This window comes from Sturnira hondurensis, unplaced genomic scaffold, assembly GCF_014824575.4.
Source record: "Sturnira hondurensis isolate 20B ecotype Veracruz unplaced genomic scaffold, ASM1482457v3 Scaffold0005279, whole genome shotgun sequence".
NCBI lineage: Eukaryota > Metazoa > Chordata > Mammalia > Chiroptera > Phyllostomidae > Sturnira > Sturnira hondurensis.
In genome coordinates this window covers 13,593,422-13,618,369 of record NW_028077910.1, presented here as the reverse complement: position 1 = coordinate 13,618,369, position 24,948 = coordinate 13,593,422, and the positions used below count along the sequence as shown (strand labels likewise).

General features: G+C 41.2%; 1 protein-coding gene across 3 annotated transcripts in view; it reads left to right on the top strand.

Annotated features, from left to right (window-relative positions):
• The window catches only part of PPM1L (protein phosphatase, Mg2+/Mn2+ dependent 1L), a 247,634-nt gene that overhangs the window by 148,205 nt on the left and 74,481 nt on the right, over nt 1-24,948 (top strand). The window contains exon 1 of one of the 3 annotated variants that reach the window (XR_005066566.1): nt 23,666-23,745. The exons of the other annotated variants lie outside the window; for them this stretch is intronic. The gene's annotated coding sequence lies outside the window, so the exon portion shown is untranslated. Of the gene's footprint in view, nt 1-23,665; nt 23,746-24,948 lie in introns of those variants that run through there. 3 annotated transcript variants of the gene reach the window in all.

The window sequence follows — 24,948 nt, the reverse complement described above, 5'->3', positions numbered from 1 at the left end:
ACCTGATATAGCCAGAAAGGCTCTGTCCCTGCCTGCCTCCTCGCCCTTTTCCCAAGGTTTCTTTTTCTCTGCCGTTTCATGCAACCCCAGCGAATCCCCCTTTATGATTTCTGAACTTAAGAGGTCGCACCATGCATTTCGATACTTGATCAGACTTCTAGAGTTTGGGAACTGAGGTTTACAGCTCATCTAGCCAGGCCCTTTGTTCAAAGGCGATTGGATTGAGGAGACTGCAACGTTTGAGATGAAACAACTAAAATAGTAGGCCTGTCTCACATCTCTTTCTACTACATGATTACTCTCCATTGTGTCTTTTCAATAAGCCAGTCTCCACACCGGGAACTGAAGCTCTTTGAGGACGAGGACTCCCTAGATCTCCCCATGGCAGCTACACAGTGCTGAGTACATTCTAGTGCCCTGGAGGTGGTGTTGAATCGACTTTGGAGCAGCAGAGTTCTGCTAGCTGTGCTATCTGTGTCTCCCTCCAGCCTAGTAGGGGGGTGTTTGTCTCAACTTGAGAAATCTCTTTGCTGGCTCTGCTGTGAATGTGCTCTGGCGGTGGCAGCTGTGGGTGATGGGGACAGCAACAAGTGCTAATGCCACAGGACTGCCCTCTGACCCAAATAAATGGTCATTAGGACAACATTCTCCTGAGCCCTCTGTACCTCTTTGAAATATTGTAGAGCATGAGTTGACAGAGGAACTCCTTTAAGAGACAAGGCATTCGTGCTTGTTCTATTTCAAGGATATTCCAGGGAGCTTCTTGAAGCCCGTTCAATTGATCCTCCCAGGGTGCCTCACAGCAAGCATTTCTGTTTGCAGAGAAATCAAGAAAGCCAGAGCTGTTAGGTTTTCTAGCTAAGGCAGATGGGTTGAAAACCTGCAAATTAGATGCTCAGAAGAATGATGGGGCAGGAGGCCTTTTTCTGCATCTTTGCCTTTGCCAGATGTGTGTATCAGGAACATCCCTGCCTGAGCGTAGAGAGCAAACCCTCCCTGGGTCAGTTTGGTACAGCAGCATCGGCATAGGCCCAGGATCAAAGTCAGGCTGCAGAACCTCCTCTACTCAGAATCTCTCTCAAGAAAGTGCCGTTGGAAAAGCAAAATAATTTCCAGTTGTATCTTGACGTTGTCTGGTGCGACATCACAATGTTTAATACCTACTGTGGCTATTTTTTAAATGGGGAGAAATTATATAAGGATACACAGAAGAACTATTTGAGCAACTACATTTAAAACCTAAAAAGATCACCTACATAACATTTTGTTTTCCTTTTTTACTTTGTAGCTGTGTGTATATTTTGATATTGATGAGTTTTCTTTTTGAATTGGATACTCAGCCATGCTGGTTAGTAACATTGCTACATATTTTGGGATTTTTATGCTATGAATGTCTCATTTTCAGTAGGTCTATAATTTGGTGCCTGTGTGAGAGAGAGACGGAGAGAGAGGCAGTCATTAAGATGTGTATAAGAAAGTCTACTTGTGGCTGTTCAAATGAAACTTGCCACTATGCTTAGTTTTATTTTGAGTACATATATTAATTATATTAATTTTTCCACTTTTATCAGGCAGTTGCTGTGTTGTTCAAGGGCTCAGTTTGGTATCTGGGCGCTCAGATGTGCAGTGTGGCAAGAGAAGAGTGCCTGGCGTACGGTGGGTGGTAGGCCCAGTAGATATGCATTGAATGAACTAAATAATTAGAAGAATGAGTGACCCCAGAACATACCAGAAAACCTAGACTAAACCAGCTAGTGACCTATTTTAGAATCACAGAATGTTTTAGTTGAAAGTGACATTAGAGTTACTTAATCCAGTTCCCTGTCAGGAGATATCAAATGAATTAGATCTGTTTGCTCTGGAAAATCCTTTAAAAGAGAGATGTGGAGTATTAGGGAAGATGCTAGATTTGCGTTCAGTTAGATGATGTGGGTTCCAGAGCCATCGTCCTATTTGCTTTTTTGTACGCCCTTGGATATGTTACTCAATTTCCCCCTCTAAAGTAACCAGAAAACGAGAGAATGGATGCAAATTACGGGGTTCCTGTGTTAAGTCTGCCCGGCAGCCTTCCTCACTACTAGCAACAGACGACACATTCCTCCTGATCCCAGGGCACGTGGCTAGGTAACCTGACCCATCTGAACACAGTGTGCGGCCCAGGAGGCAGAAGCTTGATTGCAGCAGGACCAGTCGGTGTGGTTCTGTGGGACTCTTCAAACCAGACCCGACAAGGCCCTTCGGTCTAGTGCAGTGTTGCAGTAAGGATTTAAGCTTGGACCTTCATTGGGGAGAAGAAGATGACAGCCGGTTGTAGAGCTATGGGGCACACTGGGCTTAGGTTCTTCCGTCCTAAGGCAAAGCTAACCCTTCACAGCAATTTTCCTTGTTTGTAACCTCAAAATTGCTGTTTAGGGTTTTAGGTAGTAGATTACTTTGCTCGGCTGTCATAACAAAATACTACCATCTGGGTTCTGGGGGTTGTGGTACTTTGCCAAGGTGCACAAACCAATGGACTGTCCTGTGCTCCACTCAAAGGAAAGCTCTCTCCACCCAGGGGTGGCAGAACTTGTCAGAGAAAAGTAGCCATCCAGTGGGAAGCTGCTTTCATCAGTTGGAAGCTGCAAGTCCGCATGGATCCATTTAGTTCATTCAGCAATTATTTACCGGACACCTGCTCTTTTCCCCAGGCACTTATCTGCAGTGGTGAACTAGACAGACAGAACTTGCAGTCTAATGGGGGAAGCAAACACCGAACATTTAAACGTGTGAGTGCAAATTGTGCTACGTGGCAAGAAAAAAATGACACAGAGGGGGAGGGCAGGGACCTCCTACCTTAGTTAGGGGGTGGGGAGAAGGCATTTTGGCCAGGCATAAAAATGGTGGGTTTTACTATTTGTCCCCATTTGCAGTTCACATGTATTTATAATTAAATAGCAGTAACCAGAAATTCTAAATGAGGTATTACAATTGATTAGAACATAGTGTTTTCCAGGGGAACGACTCAAGCCCGTTCTTCCAAAATGTTCTCTTCTTCAGATGGCACTTGACCCTTTCCCCAAGTAGAGTTAGAATTTGTTCGAAAGACTGCTTTTGGAATCCTCACTGTTTACTGGACTAGAGGTTTGTGTACAGTGTTTTCTCTAAGGGGTCGTCTGTCCTCTTAGAGCTTCTTCTTAGCAGAACAGTGAAGAGTTCTCACAGAGCGGTCCTTCCTTTGTTTTCTGCTTTCTTTTTCTCTGTGATTAATCCCTCTGTTTTTAAGTTCTACTTTAAAGCGGGGAAGTGAAGGGGGTCAGAAGGATGAGTGAGAAATTCTTTGTGGCAATGAACAGTTTACTAGTAGGAGTGTTTTCTCCAAAACAAATTCCTACCGTTTTCTTCAAGAACGCGAGAGAGTGAATATGGGTATAAGGACATCGTGAACACAGAGCAGTCTGGCTAGACTGCATGGGATGAACGGAGACAAAGCCCGTGTTTCCTCTGCGGTGTAGCGTCTGCTTAATGTCTGCTGGGAGTGCTTGACATCTACCTCTTCAAGCCATCAATTGTCCATTTAATCTTGATAAAAATTATTCCTCATTGCCGAATGGCGCAGGAGAAGTAGCGGTCAGTGTACACGGCGTTAAGAAACGTGGTTCCTGGCTTCTCCTCTGCCCCAGCGGCCATCCTCGGGTACGTCGCTTGCTGCTCTGTACCTCAGTCTCTCCAGCTGCCAGAGGAGGGTGGCGATAATCCCCGCCTCACCGCCTCTCGGAATTACTGTGGCTTAAGTGAAGTAAACTTGTTTTCTGATAATAAAAGCCTTCACATTTAATAAGTTAGTATCATTGCCATTTGTTTGAGTTTTTGGTTGCGACTGATCGTAGACCGTAAAACCATTCTCCCCAAGTTCATTTACCCTGAGGTGGAGATTCATAATATCTTGCCTGCATACCTGCCTGAGTGAAAGTTTTACAACCTGGCCACTACCAGTATGAGTATTCCTGGTGGTTGGATGTATTAGAAAAGTGTGTCGTTTGAACTTCAGCCCTCACCGTTCACTGCTAAGGTACCCTGGGGGAATCTATTCTTCCTGTGCCTCCGTTTTCCCGTCTGTGAAATGGTTCTGAGGATAAATGATGTAGATTACTCAGTGTTTAACACACTGCCGAGTGTTATGTTGGCTTTTAATAAGTGCTAGTGCTTTCCTTCGGAAACAAACAGTAGGGAAGCCAGTATTTGCAAAACAGATTTTGTAAAAGCAAAAGATCCCTGAGGGGTTATGATTAACACAAATTTATTTTGTTTACCTTTATTTTTATTGTTGACATTATTGCAGATGTCCCCATTTCCCCCTCTCTTGCCCCCCTCCACCCAGCCTCCTTCCTCTCCCCCCCTTCCCTCTGGCCATTACCATGTGGTTGTCTGTGTCCATGGATTACACATGTATGTTCTTTGGCTAATCCCTTCCCCTTCTTTCATCCAGTTCCCCCTCCCCCTCCCCTCTGACAGGGGTATCCATGCCTCTGTTTCTATTTCATTCATCAGTTTATTTTGTTCATTAAATTTCGCATATAAGTGAGATCATATGGTATTTGTTTTTCACCGCCTGGCTTATTTCACTTTGCATAATAACCTCCAGGTCCATCCATGCTGTTGCAGAAGGTGAGATTTCCTTCTTTTTTTTTTTTTTAATATAATTTTTATTTAATTCTTGTTCAAGTACAGGTTTCTGTCTTATAATCCCAATTCCTTCTTTTTTATGAATGCATAGTATTGCACTGTGTAAATGTACCACAGCTTTTGTTTCTACTCACCTACTGATGGGCACTAGGGCTGTTTCCAAATCTTGGCTAGTTTCTTGTCAAATTTTGCTGCAGCTGAGAAAGTGAGGCACATCTGTACTTGTTTTCTAATAAAATCATATTGGAAAACGCTTTAGTCTTTGTTTTGCATACTTATTATTTATACGTTTTTTGACGGATGTATTACAGAATGCAATCTACTTTTATTTCATTACCATTTGAAATGTTACCACTTTAAATGATTTCTATTATTTTGTGGGATTTATATCCTATTTATTTTCAGAAAAGCTTAAGAATTGCTTACAAAATTAAGCCCAATAGAAAATATAGCATTTACAAGTGACCTTGGAACAAAAATGAAAGCAGGAAAATCTGGAGGTGCAAAATGCCGCTCAGGCAAAAGGAGAGTAGGAGCTCTTCTTGTTCGTTGCATCCTTGTCCGTTGATCATCATTTTTTGTTGTCCCTCTTTGAGGGTCCCCCACCTCCCTCCTGGCCCTGTGTCCTCATTATTTGCAGGAATGGGGCACCTGGAAGCTTGGGAGGGTGGTGGGAGATGAGCCACAGCTGCCCGAGAGTTCACAGCACACAAACAGAATGTGTACATTGTTTTTGTTGCCTTGACAAGTTTTCCTGAATTGAGAGCTTCAGATATTGCATCTCCACGTATGTCGTCTCTAGCCTGGGATATAACCGAACTTTCTCTCTTTATTTGAAATGTTTCTGGGCCAGGGATGGTGGAACAAATGACTTCAGGCAGTCTGGTTACATAAAAAAGGATTTTGATACATAGCTTTCTGTTTATGAATTTAAAGTGACTATTTTCTCTTTAAGAAGAGTGCCTTTGAGGAATGTTTAATGGAGGTTTACACTGTGTTATGGGTATTTCAGCTTAATGGTGTAATGAACATATGTCATTAATCCTATTCCTCCAGGAAATTTGTCTTTTTTTTTATTTGAGAGCTAGAGGGTAGCACAAGTAAATGTTTTCAATTTTAGCACATCATTCATGTTAAATGTAAGTTGACAAGTTGAGCACATGAACAATAAGAAATCTAGGTGATCAGTTTTTTAAAAAGTGAAAACCACTGAACTGTGTTGAAAAGAATTCCTCATGACTTCTTCCTTCGCTGTTGGTATCAGTGTAAAGTGGCTTCTTGGCGCATCTTCTAAAGACTTCGGTTACATCTGTGCCTGCTCTGCTCTTCCCCACCCCAAAGACTGCGGTGTGTTCGCTGCTGGAACCAAAGTCAAATGGTTGAAAAGGAGGGAAGGTTAACATATAAGAGGTAAACTTAAGAGATTACACACTCATTGTTTTCTGCTCACTAAACCCTGGGAGAAAGACATGGTTTGATCTGTTTTCCCCCGTTCTTTTCTTCTTTTCATTACAAAAGTAATATATATATATATATATATGTATATATATATATATACACACACACACACACATATATATATATATATTTGTAGAAATCCTAAAAAATAGAAAAACTTAAAGAAAAAGATCACATGTAATTCCTCTACCCACTGTGGTTCTGTGAGTGACATCCTTGTTTCATGTGTATGTGAGTTCATGCCAGGGGACAGGTTAGTAAACTTTTTTTTTCAGTTAGCAATATACTGTAAATATTTTCACATTGTTAAAATTTGTTTTATATTGTCACTTTTGGTGGCTCTGTGGTGTTCCCTCTGTCATATAAATGTATTTAGACAGGGACAAAACATGTATCTGAAGACAGAAGCCTTCAACAGCCAGAACCCTCACAATCCGTGGCTCCCAGGCATTCACGAGGACCTGCACCATGTCTGCTGAAGGCCAGCTGCTGGGCACTCGCTTGGTCCAGAGAACCTGTAGGACCTTCAGGAGGGTCCACACTGCTCCCCCTCTGCTTTTCCATGCCTGGTACCTCTATTCTGTGGGGGCTGAAAAAAGCCTTGAGAGAAGCTTTCTCAGCCCTCATTGTTCAAAGCAAAAAAGATAATTTACACACAATATTTTTTTCTTAAGAGGAAACATGTAGTCTTCAAGGACTCTTTGACTCCTTTTAATTATAAATAATGAGTCCTGTGAACTTTACATTGACAACCATTTAATTCTCTCATCCTGTGGGATGTAGTTTCAGATTCTGATTTATGAGTCTAATCTCTGTTCCAGCTTTAAAGAATTGTGTAATTTGCAACAGGCTGGGTACCCTTTTGGGAGGGGAGGAGGCCAACAGAGTGACTGGGACATCTATCCGTACATGTACATAAATGTTTCTTTCTTGTGTTTGGTTTCGAGTAGTCGAAGAGTAGTGATCCATCAGTCACACTTTGCCAGGCCAGAAACGCCGCACTGCAGCAGAGACTTTGCAAAACGTGGAGACAGCATGCACCTCGGCAGTGCCCAAGTCGCCTTGGGTAAATAGTGGGTGCTGCTGCTCCTGACTAGTCCTGGGGCCTGGGGCTGTGCCCCTCAGGAACCTGAGTGGAGAGTGAGCCCAGCGACGGAGTCCTAATTGCACTGAATCAAAGCTCCTTGAGTCAGCCGGGTCATTAACTCCCCAATATTTAATTAGTTTCCTAGCTGTGTCACTGCTGGAGAATGTCATCAGGTCCTTGTACTGAATCTCCTAAACAATGCATTTTTCCTTTGAATGGTTTACTTTTCTCGTACTACAGAAAGATCAGAAAAGCATTTGACATTCTAGTAAGCGGAGGCGCCAGCTGCGGCATCCTCCTCACCATTGCTCTCCCAGGCCTGCCTCTCACTGCAGGCCTGGCCCTGTAGAAGGAACATAATTCGAAGATTTAGTGATAACCAAAGACCCAGGTCTGTGTTAGGGATTTGAAACAGATCCTTGACCTGGGGGGGGTCTTGTTTGTCTGTTCGTTTCTCTCGTCTATTAGGACTGTCATGTGTGGGGAATTGGGAGAGAATTTTTAACTTAGTTTCTTGACGTTATTTTAATGGCTCAAGATTCATTCAATCCTAGGTGTCAGTCTGATAACACGTGGAGGACTTAATGCAGCGTCTTCTCTTAAAGAGCTGTAAACATCTCAGATACTTGATATTCCCGAGGATGTGTTTTGTTGTTTTACATTTTGAAATATGGTTTTACCGTGAACAAAATAATTTTTTAATATTCTAGTTATTTTGCTCATGTAATTTGTATGAGCAAAATACAAATGGCAGAAACACATTTATAATGCAAACTAACCTAAAATCTGAACCATTGGAAGTAGTTGGGAGATTTAGTTTCTGAAATATATTTAATAAATTCTGCTTATAATTATTACAGTTTTGGATAGTTTAATTCATTTGTCACCATAATTTTTTATTGATCATAATCTTTTAAATTACTTTCTTTAGCTGAAAAAAGACAAAATCCTGACTTAATTTATAATTTCCTAGTTACTTTATACGTATGCATAGACTTATATAACTACTCTTTTTTAAATTTTAGTAAAGAATAATTTTTTTTAATTCTTGTTCAAGTACAGTTTTCTGTCTTGTATTCCCAGCCCTGCCCCCACCAGTGCTCCCCACCTCCCTCCCATCTCCGCCCCCCACCTTAGTTATTGTCCATGTGTCCTTTATACTTGTTCATGTGAGTCCATCCCTTTTCCCCTGTGATTCTCTCCCCTCTCCCCTCTGGACCCTGTCAGCCCGTTCTGTATTTCAGTGTCTTTGGTCACATTTAATACCTTCTGGTATACAGTGTACTTCACTGTGTTAATAAAATAAATATTTAATTCTTCCTCTCAAATTACTTTCTTTTTGTGTTTCATCATTTCGCATGGGAGGAGTTCCATATATGTTAATAACTGTGCAATGTTTGGTAGGATAACTCTGAAGTAGAATGAATTTTACTTGAGAAAACCAATCTAGTGTAATTTTTGTGCTGGTCAAGTGGATTTATTCTTACCAAATGTAGTGTACTTTCATTGTGATAATATATCTGATATATTATCCCACTATTTACGCAAGGCAACTTGGGCACTGCCGAGGTGCACGCTGTCTCCACGTTTTGCAAAGGCTCTGCTGCAGTGCGGCATTTCTGGCCTGGCAAAGTGTGACTGATGGATCACTACTCTTCGACTACTCGAAACCAAACACAAGAAAGAAACATTTACGTACATGTACGGATAGATGTCCCAGTCACTCTGTTGGCCTCCTCCCCGCCCGAAAGGGTACCCAGCCTGTTGCAAATTACACAATTCTTAGCTCATTGCCTGGCTCATAGTAAGTACTCAATAAGTGTTAGCAGTTGTGAATATTTTCATTATATTCACCAAAACATTTCAGTTCATTTTTTGCCTGTAATAGCGGATCATGTGTTTTGTTTGAAACAATTAAATCTCCAAGTATTTACATAGTTGAACAGACTTAAAAGAGAAGTAAACTCAGAATAAATTTTAATAAATATATTTCCCAGGAGTTAGTAAAATAATTTAAATTCATTTCATAGTCATCTCTGATTTAAAACTCTTTTCATCTATCATTCATCTCATTTAATGATAAAAGAATACAAAATCACATAAGGGAAATCTTTGACATAACAGCAATGAAAAGTTTATTGTCTGGCTAAAACATTTCAGTACTTTGTACTATTTTTAAAATTCTATATTCATCTAGGTCCCAAATGCTTTATGCCTAAAATACAGTGAATTAGCGTGAAGAGTCATTGACTGGAAGAAACTGTTATGCTATAAGTTCAGGATACCTTCTAAGTGTCCATATCTCAATATTTAAATTATTGTTCAATAGCAGTTTTTGCAGTTATAGAGCTACATAAATTACAGGAATCTAAACAAACCAAACAAGCAAGCAAAATATGACCAATGACACTCAAATGTGGAATAGGCTGACAGGGTCCAGAGGGGAGAGGGGAGAGAATCATAGGGGAAAAGGGAATGGACTCACATGAACAAGTATAAAGGACACATGGACAATAACTAAGGTGGGGGGCAGAAATGGGAGGGAGGTGGGGAGCATGGGGCGGGGGGCAGGCAGGGTTGGGAATATAAGACAGAAAGCTGTACTTGAACAAGAATTAAATTAAAAAATTATATTAAAAAAAGAAAAAAAAGAGTGCACAGTTTAAGTTAGATGACTTTTTGATGTTTTTTAAAAGACTGACATCAAGAGTGCTTGCCTTAAGGCGTACTCTAAATTTTTATAAGAATTTGTCCTGCTTCGTTATTGCATCATGACTGCTTATTAACACCGCACTTGAAATGTTTAAAATTGTTCACACTAGGTCTCATTTTTGCTTCCTTAGTTAAGGCTCAGCAAGAGAATTGCTGTTATTTAGTAAAAGGATTTGATCATTGCCGCTAATGTGACAGCAAGAATTGGAAGCCATCTGATTTCTTCGCTGGTTCTGTTAATTCAGTAAGGGCTTCCTATTGCCAGTTGATGGCTGTTAAGTCACTAACGTTAACATAGAGGTTTTGGAGAAAATTCTGTTCCAAGGATACATGAAAGTATGAGCATATTTTAAACCACCTGTGTAATCAATATGCCTTCTGTTGACCAGACTTACACAATTTAATTTTGAAAGATTACTACTTAATGTGTTACCTGCAAAACAGAAAGTTTACAAAATAGATATTAGGAACCTATTACTTTTCTCTGCAATTAGTCTCTTGAATTATAGTCAGTTCTTAGGCTTTCTAGGTTGTATGTATTTTACAGAGTCTTTGTATTTTGCCTTACATTACTCATTAGCACCTCCGAGGTAGGATGGTATGATAGAAGGAAAAATAAACAAGCAAACAAATAAATATATTTTAAAATTCATAGAATAAAATTTAAGACAAAGAGATTTTGGACTTCCGCCAAGATGGAGGCATAGGTGGAAACACTGTGCCTTCTCCCACAACCAAGTTTGAATAAAACAAAGGTTTGGAGAAACAAAGACACAACCAAAGGACAGAAAATTGAATTATACGGAAGTCCGACTACATCTAACCGGTCAACAGGGACGGTAAGAGGGGCGGAGCCAGCAGCGAGCAGGGTCGGGCAGGACAGGGCCCCCGACCCAGGCGCGCAGGCAGACGGGAACCAGCTGGGGTGCGGGGCAGACCGTGGGCACATATTCGCGCACAGTGAGACAGACCACGCAGGTCCCAGGGGGCGAGGGCTGACGGCGGTGGCACACTCGCATGCAGTGGGACGAAACGCGTGGGCCCGGTGAAGGCAGCAACTGCGGCACCGGTGAGGGCCGTGGCGGCAGGCGGCGGACAGGACGCCATAGTCCCTCTTTGACCCCGCCCCCACATACAGCGTCACAACCCAGCGACTTAGTTGCCCTGCAATACCAGTGAGAGCCATTGTCCCTCTTTGACCCTGCCCCCACATACAACGTCACAACCCAGCGACTTAGTTGCCCTGTTATAGTGAACATTTTAGGGCTCTGATCCTGCTATGGAACAGGCACGAACAACCCGAAAGATGGCACAAGAAGAACTCAAAGTCCAAGAGCCAATAACTCTAAGCGACCAAGAAATTGCCAGCCTCTCAGAAGCACAATTCAGGACACTATTTATCAGGATGCTCACAGAACTGGTAGATTATAGTCACAAATTAGAGGAACAAAGTCACAAATTAGAGGAACATATGAAGGCTAAACTAATTGAAATGAAGGGAGATGCACAGGAAACCAATAGTGATGGAAAGGAAACGGGGACTCAAATCAATGGAATGGACCAGAAGGAAGAACAAAACATCCCACCAGAAAGGAATGAAGAAATGAGAATTCAAAAAAATGAGGAGAGGCTTAGGAACCTCCAGGACATCTTTAAACGTTCCAACATCCGAATTATAGGGGTACCAGAAGGGGGAAAGAAACAGCCACGAGTGGAAAACATATTTGAACAAATAATAAAGGAGAACTTCCCCAGTCTGGCAAAGGAAATAGACTTCCAGGAAATCCAGGAAGCTCAGAGAGTGCCAAAGAAGTTGGACCCAAGAAGGAACACACCAAGGCACATCATAATTACATTAGCCAAGACCAAAATGAAGGAGAGAATCCTAGAAGCATCAAGGGATAAGGGGACAGTCACCTACAAAGGAGTACCCATCAGACTGTCAGCGGATTTCTCAAAAGAGACCTTACAGGCAAGAAGGGGCTGGAAAGAAGTATTCCAAGTCATGAAATCCAAAGACCTACAGCCAAGATTGCTTTATCCAGCAAAGCTTTCATTTAGAATGGAAGGACAGATAAAGTGCTTCTCAGATAAGGTCAAGTTCAAGGAGTTCATCATTACCAAGCCCTTATTATATGAAATGCTAAAGGGATTTATATAAGAAAAAGAAGATGAAAAATATTAACAGTGAAAGGACAGCAAACACACAGCTATTAACAACCACACCTAAAACAAAAGCAAACCAAGAGGACAGCTAGATCAGGAGTGGAACCATAGAAATGAGAACCATAGAAATGGAGGGTTAGAAACAGGGGGGTGGGAGGGGGAGAAGGGGGGAGAAGGCACAGAAAATAGCATAGATGGTAGGTAGAAAATAGATAGGGGGGAGGGCGAGAATAGTGGGGGTAATATAGAATCCAAAGAACTTGAGACACGTGGTTATAAACTAAGGGGGGCAGAATGGTAGGGGAGGGAGGGTGCGGGTGGAAGGGATTGAAGGGGGGGGAATAGAACAACTGTAATGGTATAATCAATAAAATATATTTTTAAAAAAAGAGATTTTGAAGATCCTCCAACCCAGTATTTTCCCATCAGCTCACTTTCCCTTCAATCTCCTGTCTTGCAGACCAGGAGATTAAGGGCAGGACAGGCACAGAACTACAGAGCTGGCCAATTGCAGTGTGACCTGGATCCCAGCTTTCCACATTTTGTTCAGCATTCCTTCCAGAAGAAGCTGAAACAATGGACAACGTTGTTGTCCCACAGTTTACTGTAGACTAGAATGAATGGAAAGGAATGCCTTTTCACCCAAGGAAAGCACATGTAGTGCACTTCCAACGGTTTTTTCGAGTAAGTGGGTGGTGGGGAGGGACTGTTACTACAGTAGGTCCACCTTGAGAACCCAAGGACGGACGGATGGCAGCTCTCCAACACAGTGTGTAAAGTGAGTGCTAAGAATTAGCTGGGGAACTTATTTTTTAAATTAACATCTATCATTTGGTTCAGCTATATTTTTAAAGTCAGAGAGAGAACAATGACTCCATCTCTTCATGTATTCTCCGACTTTGATCTATCCTATTTAATTCACAAGTCCATGAAATAGCTCAGCAAGAATGTTATATTTGATTTCCATGAAATGCATTAGGCCTTTTTGTGATTGTTGTCTGCTTAAAGAACAATTAAATTGTATAGTTGAAGTTTGCTAAGAGAGAACTTACACATTCCCATCAAAAGACAAAATGATAAGTACAAGGCAGTGGACTTGTTAATTAACTAGATGGGGGAGTTCATAATGTACACATATATCGAATCACCATGATGTATACTTTAAATATCTTACAAAATCAGATGTCAATTACCCCTGGATGAAGCTGGAAAAAAACCCAAACAACTGAACGTGGCTCAGCGCACCTTGGAATTTCCCTGGGAAATATTTAGTCTATTGGGCTCCAAAATATTTAGTGTGCAGCCTGGAAATTGTTTTTTAGCAAAACTTTTAGTCTCAATATGGTAAAGTCAGTTTAAGGCTACACTAGGCAACTGTGTTTGAAAATAATTTATTTGTTTCCACCTGATTTAATACAATGAACTCAATATGTCTACATCTCCCTTCTGCCAGATGGCCTCTGTCTGCCTCCACACTGTTTGCCCCACTTGCTGTTTTAAATCATAAATCTGATGGTCCATTATTTTGTTTTAAAAACATTTTAGGGATGTTTTTGCATGGTAGATTCTGCAAGAAGCTGCTTTATAAGTTGTGGATTTAGTAATTTGATCTTAGATTCAAATATTGACTTGGATTGAAATCCCAGCTATCCCATTTGCTAAGCTAAGTAAATTAAACTTTGGGGGCCTTATCTGAAAAATTGGAATAAAAATAATACACATGTTTGAGTTATAATAAGTAGTTAATAAGATAATGCATTTGAGTGCTTAGCCTAGTGTTCAGCATATAGAAGTATCAATAAATATTAACTATTGCTATTTATTATCATAAAATTAAAATTCCTAAGTATACATACATGATTCCAGCCTGTTGTTAGTTCTTCATCTGCTCCCATTTCCTCTGCCCATCCCTCATTCTTGAAACTCACGTGGATACTGCTCACTGCAGTCCTAAAACCCATTTTTAACCTCAAACACACCAGGCTTTTTCATGCATCTGTCTTTGTGCTCTCTGCCTGGGCTGCTGTTCAGCCCGTTCTGCTCACCTCTTCTATCTCTTAAGACTCCGCTCACAAATCCCTTCTGACATGGTGTTTCCAAGGCTTCTCTATTGGAGACTTTATTGTACCCTTTGTAGTTATCTCTTTACGACTCATCTGCTTTCTTAAATCATAAGCTCTTTGAGGGCAATGACTGTTTTTGCTCTCTGTATTCAGCATAATGCCAGGAGCATTGTTAACACTCAGTAAATGTTGAAAGAATGAACACTTGAATGAATTACTAGGCTTGCTTTGTAACCCAGTGCAGGAGGCCATCTGCTTTTTATAACTGAATTTTGATACTTGGTTATCTAGTAGACAAGAAGACAGCCATCCCTTACGATTTATTGTTTCCCTTTTGAACAGCCTGAAAGTTAGGCATTTCGCCTGTTTCATGGATGCCATCTGGTGGAGAAAAGAGAAACTGTAGGTGCAATGCTTAACCAAAACCATGTGGAAGTTACGATTATTGTCCATTAATATAGAAGTTTCCACTGTTTTGTGGTGGTTTCCAGAAGCATAGTCAGGAAACAGTCCACGGTAATTGTTATTTCATTCCTGTACATTTGGTTCCTTAATATTTTAATAAGTTGGTCAATCATGTATAAGGTTTGAAAACATCAATTTGGCTAATAAGATGTATGTGACTAAATATTAGTGACTTGTTCCAGTATGTGATAGCATAAAACTCAAAAGTCTTGTAATGCTTGTTTATAAAAATACTTAAACTCTACGACTTCAGGAACCTTCTAGACTCCAGCTGCTTTTCTGGTTGTTTTAGCTTAGAGAACTGTGCACATTGGCGGAGACTCGAGGGTCAGTGGTCCATCCGGTGCGTCCACTCCAGCCTTCTAGCTTGCATATGGATTTCTTCCTAATGGGGAAAATATAGTGGAAAGTGATTCCAGGTAAACCGATTATCTAAAATTTGGATATTGACATCTTTAAATGTTTCTGTGACACTGAAGTCTTTTGATTCATTCATGCACCAATCATTTACTGAGCTAATGGCCGATATTGCACAAAGTGCTGAAGAACCAGAGCTGAAAGACGTATTTTCAGTTTTGGCCCAATAACGAATATTTAAGTAAGAATACAAAGCTTGTATACAAATACAAATCTCAGCCAAGAATACAAATCTTGTCTGAGACAAATCATACAAACTCCATTTACATTTTCTAAGTTTCTTATGTTCACTGTCCCATCCACGTGCATTATACATATCGTAGATACAGCTACCAGTTTTAGTTGTGCCATTTTGATCGATTTTTAAGAGAATATGAATCTAAAGGAAAATTTTCTATGATTTCTAATAAAAATATATATGTTCCAATTAAAGATGAGATCATATGGTATTTGTTCCTCCCTGCCTGGCTTATTTCACTTAGCACAATGCTCTCCAGTTCCATTAAAAAAATAGATATTCATTTACATCTCATGTATTTACATTTTTGACTTGTACTTCACTTATCTGAACGTAAGACTTTTTTCCTCCTCATGTCAACCATCTGGAGCACTATCACGGACCAGGAAGTGTACAAAAAAGGACTAACATGAAAATAACAATCACACAGCCCATGCACCTTTCTCCAGGAAGAAGGTTAGGCATTTTCCAAGACTTTGGGCTAGACTGTTGTGCATAAAGTAGCTGCTTAGAGGCAGGATTGTCTGCCTATGGAGGGAGAACCTAGACCTCGTCACAGCAATCAGGACGAGTTGGTGTGGGAACCAACTTCACGTGCAGGAGACATGCATGTGTGTTATCACCGTCCCTTCATATTCTGGAGATGGCATTAAACCATCCAAAAATAAAAAAGAAAGAAAGAAAGAAATGCTGGATTTTCTTTTGTGCATTCTCTCTGAGAAACTGTGACAGCATGTGTTTTACTTTGGAAACATTTCCGTCAGAAGGAGTTAAAATAATTTTTCATCATTGAAGAGTAGTAAAGTTGAGTTAAATGGGACATTCACTTATATGGATCTCTCCATTCCCTGATGGCGCTTGCTAAATGGTGTATTACAAAATTGAACTATCATTTATAGAACTTTCATTTGAAAAATTACATAGGACACACACATATATATCCTAATTTAATTTTCTCCTTAACGGAAGAACTGGAAAGAACCCTGAAATTTTACCTAGTTCTTGGGAAGGAAACCATTAAAGTATTGTATGTAAATGTGAAACATATAAAATTTTGTTTTGTACAGCACTTGAAGGAAGGATTTCAAACAGAACTGGCAACTCTACTTTATAAATAAATAGCTATTCAAAGCAACAATGGCCAGCCACCTGTCTTCTACAGTTTCATTAACCTTCACTTTTTAATTGTCTGAATGTGGATGTATGATTTGTGTTAGAAAAGAAGTCTTGGTTTGTTGAGTGCGTCTCATGAGTCATGTTGATTTGTTTAGTGACTTCTTTCATCCTAGGGCACTGAGGTCAACACAGTATGTTTTGAAGAAGAATCGTAGGTACTAGCTTGGGGAATAAAAGGGAATGAGCAATTGCTTACTGTAGGTAGCAAAGTTCATACTTTTTCTTCTTTTTTCATACTTTTTCTAGACTATTTTCATACTGATTTATGACATTTGGAAACTGCTTGTTGCAACGATAAATCTTTAGGTGGATCTCTCTGGAAAATAGACTGGCTGGGTTTAGGGCATAAAGATGGGACACTGCTCTACAGCAGATGGGTTTTGCTTGCCATTTCAGAGACACGGGCCCTGACGAGGCAATTCATTGTATTCTCAGTTTGAAGCAGCTGTGGATTACTACCATCATGAATGTGTTATGTCCCTGCCAGTCTACTGTGAATCCGAATTCAAACTTTGCATGCTCTTTGGGAACCTTGTTAATTTTCTTCTGATCATGTGGTTCCTGACAAATGACAGTTTGGAGAATCCAAAGTTGCTCACGTTAGTTGTTTTATGAGACATCGGCAGTTGCCCATTGTTTTTAAAGTGCCTAATGACCCTTTCATTTTTAATGTTATGTCGAGTTAAGGCAGACACTCTGTATCATGTCTGGCTGCGTTTTTACCCGCTCATTGCTTCTGAGGATTGCCACGGGGCTACAATTTCCAAGGCTCCCTCTGACCACTTAGTTTGTATGGGCAAGTGGAAAGACATAAAATATTTAAGAAATCTCTTTGGGGTATTAGAGTTTTTAATTCACTTTGTTGGATTCACATAGTGAATTGTACATATTTATGTTTTAGAACTGATCAAATTGTTTTGTGACTATCTCTTCAGTGATTTCTGTAGCTAGATTGTGAGCTATTTCCAGGTAACAACTCTATACAACTTATTTGTGTACACTTGGAATCTAACACAGTGCTGAACACGTGAAGGCAAATAATGTGAGCTAAACAGTGTTGATAATACACACACACACACACACACACACACACACACTTTTGCTTTAGTTTCCACCCATCTACCTAGACTAGGGTTTGGCAAATGTTTTTTTGTAATGAGCCATATGGTACATATTTTAAGACAGACAATATGTAAACAATTGGATGGGGCTGTGTTCCAATAAAACTTCATCTACAAAAAACAGGTGTTTGGGCCCATAGTTTGCCACCCTGGGTTTAGGCCAAGGCTCATAAACAGATTTCCTTTTGTATGCTAATTATGATTGATTGGTGGTGCCTGGAATACTATGTTGAGAGGGATTCTCAGGGTGGGTCTGTGCTTAATGGCAAACAATTTTTTGACTGATTAATGTCTGCCATAAACATGATTTTGATCCTCTGTTTTAAGAACACTAACCTATGCAGATGGTTGCCTGTAATTAATTAATTAATTAATTGTTGCTTTGGGTGCCAGAGATCTCAGTTTTTAATTCATCTCTAACAAAAAAAAAGAATCTTAGGGATATATTTTGTGTCTCAACTTTGTTCTTGGCTCCAACTCAATTGTACTATCTTATTTTTCTTAGCTGTGGATTACTAAAACTTGCCTATACAAAGTATTTATGAGCCCCAGCTGGTGTGGCTCAGTAGATTGAATGCTGGCCTGAGAACCAGAGGGTCACTCACTGATTTGATTCCCAGTCAGAGCACTTGCCTGAGTTGCTGGCCAGGTCCCCAGTAGGGGGCGCATGAGAGGCAACCACACACTGATACTCCTCTCCCTCTCTCCTTTCCCCTCTCTAAAAAGAAATGAATAAAATCTTTTTTTTATATTTAAGGTTTTTTCTTTATTTATTTTTAAATTTTAATTGTTGTTCAAATATAGTTTTCTGTCTTATATTCCCAACCCTGCCTACCCCCCAGTGCTCCCCACCTCCCTCCCATTTCCGCCCCACTTTAGTTATTGTCCATGTGTCCTTTATACTTGTTCCTGTAAACCCTTTCCCTTTCCCCCTGAAATTCTCTCCCCTCTCTCCTCTGGTGACTGTCAGCCTGTTCTCTATTTCAGTGTAATTGGTTGTATTTTGCTTGTTTGTTTGTTTTGTTGTTTAGGTTCCTGTTAAAGGTGAGATCATATGGTATTTGTCTTTCACCGCCTGGCTTATTTCACTCAGCATAATGCTTTCCACTTCCATCTATGCTGTTGCAAAGGGTAGGAGCTCCTTCTTTCTGCTGCATAGAATTCCTTTGTGTAAACGTACCATAGTTGTTTGATCCATTCATTTACTGAAGCCCTGGCTGGTGTAGCTCAGTGGATTGAGTGCAGGCCTGCGAACCACATTTACTGATGGGCACCTAGGTTGATAAATAAATAAATAAAATCTTTTAAAAAATAATATTTATGAAACTATAGATTTTGTTGAAGAGTAAAGGACTATAAGAGGTATGCAGAGGCTCATCTGCAAAGCATTGATAATCATACCTACCTTTCAGGGCTGTCGTGAGGAGTAAATGAAGTAATTTATATATGTGAAGTACCAAGTATAGTACCCGACCCACAGTATGTACTCAGTGGAGCTGGGCCAGCCCGCCTCACCCGGTTTCCGAAGCCCCCCCCCCCCCCCCCGGCCCAGTAGGTGGGAGCCACTGCAGAGGCGAACTCTCTCCGTTGCCCAGATTTCACCTTTCTGAACAAAGTCCCTCCCACGGGGAGGGACTGGCTGCCCTGTACTGTCGAGTCGTACCCCGCCTTCCGTTTGCCGGGCGCTTTCTGCGCGGCCGAGGGCCATGGAGCTGATACCAGAAGGTAATGGAGGATTCGGCCTGGGCAGACCCCTGGACTTCTTTCTTCTCCCACTGAGGCGACTTCCTGCATTTCCGGGAAGAGAAAAGCTCGTTTTAGTTTTATTCCTCTGACTTTTAGGGACACGATTCCAAGCGAGTTGATGCTTATCAGTTGACACTCTTACCTCCCAGTTCTTTTCAGAAACAAACGCATTTTATGACTTAAAGACAAAACGAACAGTGGGAGGCACGTGTTACAGTGCTTTAGGTTGTTGCAGAGAGGTCAAAACTTGGTGTGAATTCAGCCCTTGAGAGGAGCGTGGGAGGAGGTCCAGGCTCTGGCAGTTGCCTCTGCTGAGCAAAGATGGGCCACCCGGGAGGACTGGGCGAGGAGGAGAGAGAGTGAAGAATCCCTGAGGCGTAGCCTGGGCAGTCAAGGCTTCGGGACCTCACCTTGCTCCTAACTCGGATTCTTTATAATATACCCGTGTTTTGAAAAAGTGCAGAAATGAATCCCCCGTCCCATTGCCCCACCTAAACAGAAAGTTATTATTGGTTTTATTCGGGCAAGTACAGCGCACACTGCTTTCTTCCTTCTGTTTCTCATCAGCGGGAGGTGGGTATCTAACGCCTCAGACCACGAGTCCTTCTTAAAGCCTTCCCTCCTAGAGCCTGCAGCTTTTATGCACCCCTGGCTTTCACTTGTCTGCATTTTTGAAAATTCATATCAATAAAAATGCTCTAGTGACTGTGTACTGACCTTCTCTGCCTCCTTCCTCCTTCCCCTGCACCTGTGAACCTCCTGGTCAAATTGTGGATTATGCTGAAGCCTCACGCTTAGGGAGGCCTTGGTCAGGCTGTTTAGATTCCCCCCCTCCTCCTGCAAAGAACCTTGTTTCTTTCCTTACATCACTTCTCTTTATACACTTACAGCGAGTATTTGGGTAATTTTCGTCTCCCACTAGACCATAATAAGCACCATAAGAACAAAGACATATCTACTCTTGCCCACCTTTATTCCTAGCAACTAGCTCTGTGCCTAGCACATGGTAGAGACTCAACTATTAATTGGAGGGGTGTAGCCCATGACTGTGTCCCTGCTCATCCAGCTGTTGCCTTTCACAGTTGAAGCAGGACTTGGAAAGGATATATCTTTCTCTGTAAGTCCATGAACTGTATGCCCATTCACATTTTAAAATGTGGCGTTTTATATTTGTACCAGCAGGTGCATTCACTGCTGAAATTATAGCTGTTCCATGCAATTAGGTATCCCATTTCCCTCTTGCTAAAATAAGATACCCTTTCAAAATCTGTCTGCAAAGTTATACAACACTGCTGGTGATGCTGATTTGCTTTTCTTTCTGCTACATTTTACTGAAACTTTCCAGGCTTCAAAATTCCACTGGTGGTCCCCGGCTGAGGTCAAGCCAATGGTCTGTCCCTGCCGGGGCACAGATGAGAGGAAATCACTGTGGTTTCAAGGTGCTTTGCCACAGGTCATTTTGTGGCCCGTCTCATGCAGCTTGCTGAGACCTGCTTGACTGCCCACAAGCTGTCGGAAAAGGGTTCCAGGTGCTTATGCGTTGAAATACTCAAGGTCAGTTAGCTTGCTTTAGGGAGGCCTCAGGCTTTCGGAGACCGGGCAGGTTGGCAATTTGTATGATAAAACGCGTGTGGCACTGAGCGTATAGGCTGTGTGAGAATGTCACTGCATACACTCAAGGTTTTTACAATTAAAAATATTTATTTGCCAAACTGGGTCTTGGGGGATGCAGAAAGGCTATTACTGTGGAGGGTCTGACACAAGTCTATACATTAGAATTCATTGTAGAGCTTTGTGAAAATACACATGCCTAGACCTTGTAACACTGGGACTCTAAGGGGTAGAAACTGGTGGGTTTCGATCTTTAGTGAGCTTGTTAAAATGTAGCACAAGTTTAAAATGCAGATTCCAGAGTCGCAACTGAAATATCTCAATTTATTTTAAAAAATGCAACAGGACAAATATCCTGCATTTTTAAGAAGATAATCCCTCCCCTATCCCAGGTGATTCAGAAGCAGTTGGTTGAAGTCCCACTCTTGAGAAACACTGGTCAAGTTCAACCAGATTTGGGGGCTGTGGGGCAGGAGTCGAGTGAGGCCCAAGAGGGGTTCTCTGGCCGGAAGGCCAGCCAAGCAACATTTGTCCGACTGTGTTTTGGCAGCCTTCCTAAAGAATTGCTCCATTGTCATAGCTACATTTTTGCTTAATAACTCATGAGTATGTTATAATTCATTTGTAATAGTTGGTCCCATTGGCTTTCTGAATCCCTAAGGGTAGTTTCAGTTAGCATTCTGCATGGGACTTTCTACAACACCCTTGGATATCACTTGTAGAAGTTAAGTTTTCCTCAAGCTTTATAGCACAGAATTCAGAAACAGAAGGGGGTTTGTCAATTACTGTAATTATCTTTGAAGTAGGAAACATTTTTCTCTCTGTAAACATTACCCAACATTTTTCTCCCATTACATCTCAAGTGTATAGAATGTGAAACTTACTTCTTTCTATAACTGCTGAAAAGATAGGAACTCACCTAGCACAAGAATTTAACAGGACGGCTCGGCTGCAGGCTGCTTGTTCTGCCGTTAGGCTTATGAAGAAGTCTGCTGGGCTGTGTCCGTGTTGCCATCCAGGAGATCCGAGAGGTGTGTGGGCTTTAGAACAGGAGTTAAAAGACGGACCGAGAGACTGTACTGTGTGTGGCAACCAAGTGGCAAAGAATCCGTTAGTCATCACTTCGGCAGTAGAGAAGTAATTGTAACTTTCCTCTTGACTGTATATGGACACGTTCTTTAATCCTTTAGGGTTTAAATGTAGATTTGACCAAAATATTAAGATTAGGAAAATGACCGTGTGACTGAGCCATACTGTATTTGATATCTTACCACAGCCAGAGAGTAAGGATTTAGAAAAGGGAAGTAGTTTAAGTTTTAAAATGAAAAAACCCACTGCCTTTGGGCAGGGGAGCCACTGTGCGTTCAGGGTGTGGAGTTGTATTTCCATTTCACGCTGTCATGTGTGGTACCGCCAAGTGAAACGTCCTTAGGTCAAAAATGGATGCGATGGCTGATAAAGTGATTACAGATGTGTCATTCGGGCAATGCCAGAGGAATCGTCCTGAATGACCTTAATGTTTAAACTAGGTGAAAACTTCAGTCTTTATATTAAGTGGGTTTTATGATTTCAAGTCCCTCCCATGCTGAGTGTTACACCCTCAGTGCCTGTCTTTCTGCCACACGAGTAGCATTTGCATGTGCACTGCTTTGGTTCTCCAGAGCAACCTTAAATCTCCACAGTAAGCATTGGATTTCACTTACACCTCTCAGGGTTAAGCCCAGGACTTTTTCCTGATGTCGTCTCTCTTGAAGGAATCACATTTGCCTTCCTGGGGCAGAGTTATGAATTTTGGAATACACGATGGTCTTCTCAAAGATGCTTTTCTTACGTGCCTGACTCCCTCCAGGTTGGAAGTGGCAGAGATTAAAAATGGCAACAAAACAAAAAAATGACACCTTTGGCAGGTGTGAGAAGAACAACTCTCTTGCCTTATGTCCTCTCTCTGGTGGGCAAGGGCGCTCACTGTGACTTTGTTTAGAAGTGCCCGAAGGCGAGAGCAGTTGTCCAAAGTTAATAATGTTACCAGCAGAAAGAGATTTTAAGGCGGACCTAAGTGAATTACCGAGTAGTCTGCGTGCTGGCTGCTGCCAGGTCAGCCCATGCACATTCACCCCTTTCAAGGGCAGGGAAACCTGGCCTGCAACAAAAGTATTGCTCCCTTCTCTCTTCTGTCCCCGGGTGGATGGATCTGGAAGATCTCCTTTATGATCTCTCCTTTATCTTGTAAATACCCAGCGGTGATAGCACCTGAATTACCATTTCCCCAAATTCAGCTATTTTCCTGCCCAATGTTTGTGAACTGATTTCCCACCTTACATCCCTTCTATGTCTTTCTCAGTGCCAAAGCTGCTTCTACCCAGATGGTCACTGATCAGATGGCCTTCCAGCCAGATTTAGCTCTTTATTGTGTGTGAGAACCACATTAACTTGACCTATAACTCGGGGCCAGAATCAGTCCTTTGCTTTAGTCTCCTTTTGACCCAGTTTGGAAGCCTGTGCCCGATTCACAATCAACACATGTAGGAAGCAGTAGCGCTGTGTTCCAAGTCAGGCAGATACGTGGGGCAAATCTAAACCGGAAAGGCCCTGCCGTGGACTATTTGTCCCATTCCTTTCAACCGCGCTTGAAGCGTTCTCTCTACCACTTAGGATTGTGTGTGTGCCTGTTTAATAAAGTGAAGGGGGAAGGGTAGTTCGTAAAATCAGAGAATTGGAAAGATATTAAAATTATCAAACTTTTCTTCTTTCTTGGCAAAGCACACTTTGGCAGACCATCCTTGAGGCAAAAGTGGGTATTTCTTCTTCAGACGCGTTTCCCAGGTTTGTGATCTTAGACCGTCATCGGCTGGGTTTTCGAAGTCGCTTTGAAATTGGGTCTTCACAGCGGCAGAAACATTTATAACGGGTCATTGCACAGGTACCGATGGAGCCCGGTCCTCGGTTTCCCAAATGTCTTCTAAGTACGAACTTATCGAATGTAGGGGGAACTTTCTTTATTTTGGACATTATACCTAAAATTTTTAAGTTTAAAATTGCATACTGTGGACTAAGTAATAAGAATTGGTAGTAAAATAGAACATTGGATTAAAAAGGAGTGGAGAGAAAAATTAAAAACTCCCACAACTATGACCTACGCAGTATTAAATAGAAATCCTAAGGCATATTTTCATAGTTAAGGATATCAGAAGCTTGTTTTTACATCTGTTAAAATGCAAAATGAATAGTAACTTGACCTTTACAAATTACTGGAGAAAAATACATTCTAAAAATGTTTCTAACATCAGTCTAATTTACTTATGATCTTTCTCTAATGAGGCCACTCATTACAATTTAATTCAATATCACTTACTATCTTTTCTTGAAAATAGCTTTTGCCTCTCTGGAACTTAGCACCAAAATCATTACTCTGGTATTTTTCTTTGGAGTTTTATTAAATAAGTATAATACCTTTTCCTCTGAAAGGTATTCTTTTCTTGAGGGGAGGCATGGGTAGTCCATAAAATATGAAGAGGTGGGTGGTTTTCAGGCTTACAGTTAAATATTGAAAAGTAAATTTAATATATTATTTCACTATACTCAGTTTTCTCATTACTTTCCATCATCTTTAGCTTCTAGTTTTGTACCACTGAAGCCATTTTACATATTTTTTCCCTATGTGTCACAAATCTTGGCTCCTGAGATCTTTTTTCTCTTCTCAAGCTGATTTACCTTACAAAGGACTGTCCATAGTAGGCAACACCTTTTTTGTAAAAATTTATTGTTTTTCTTTTCTGGTTCAAAAGCGATTGGTGTTTCCTGCTCCACCACTCACTGAGTAACCAGGGCTAAGTTGTTTGACCTCCTGAGTCTGTTTCCTCATCGGGGTAACCCCGTGAGGTTCACATAAACGGTGCACATAAAGCATTCGGCTCAGTGCTCCATCATCTAGTCAGTGGTCAGTCATTTTTCTGTTATGTTTCTTTTGGGAAAATTTAAATATGCTGAAAACTATATGGAAGAAAAATTAATGTCACTCAGACTTTT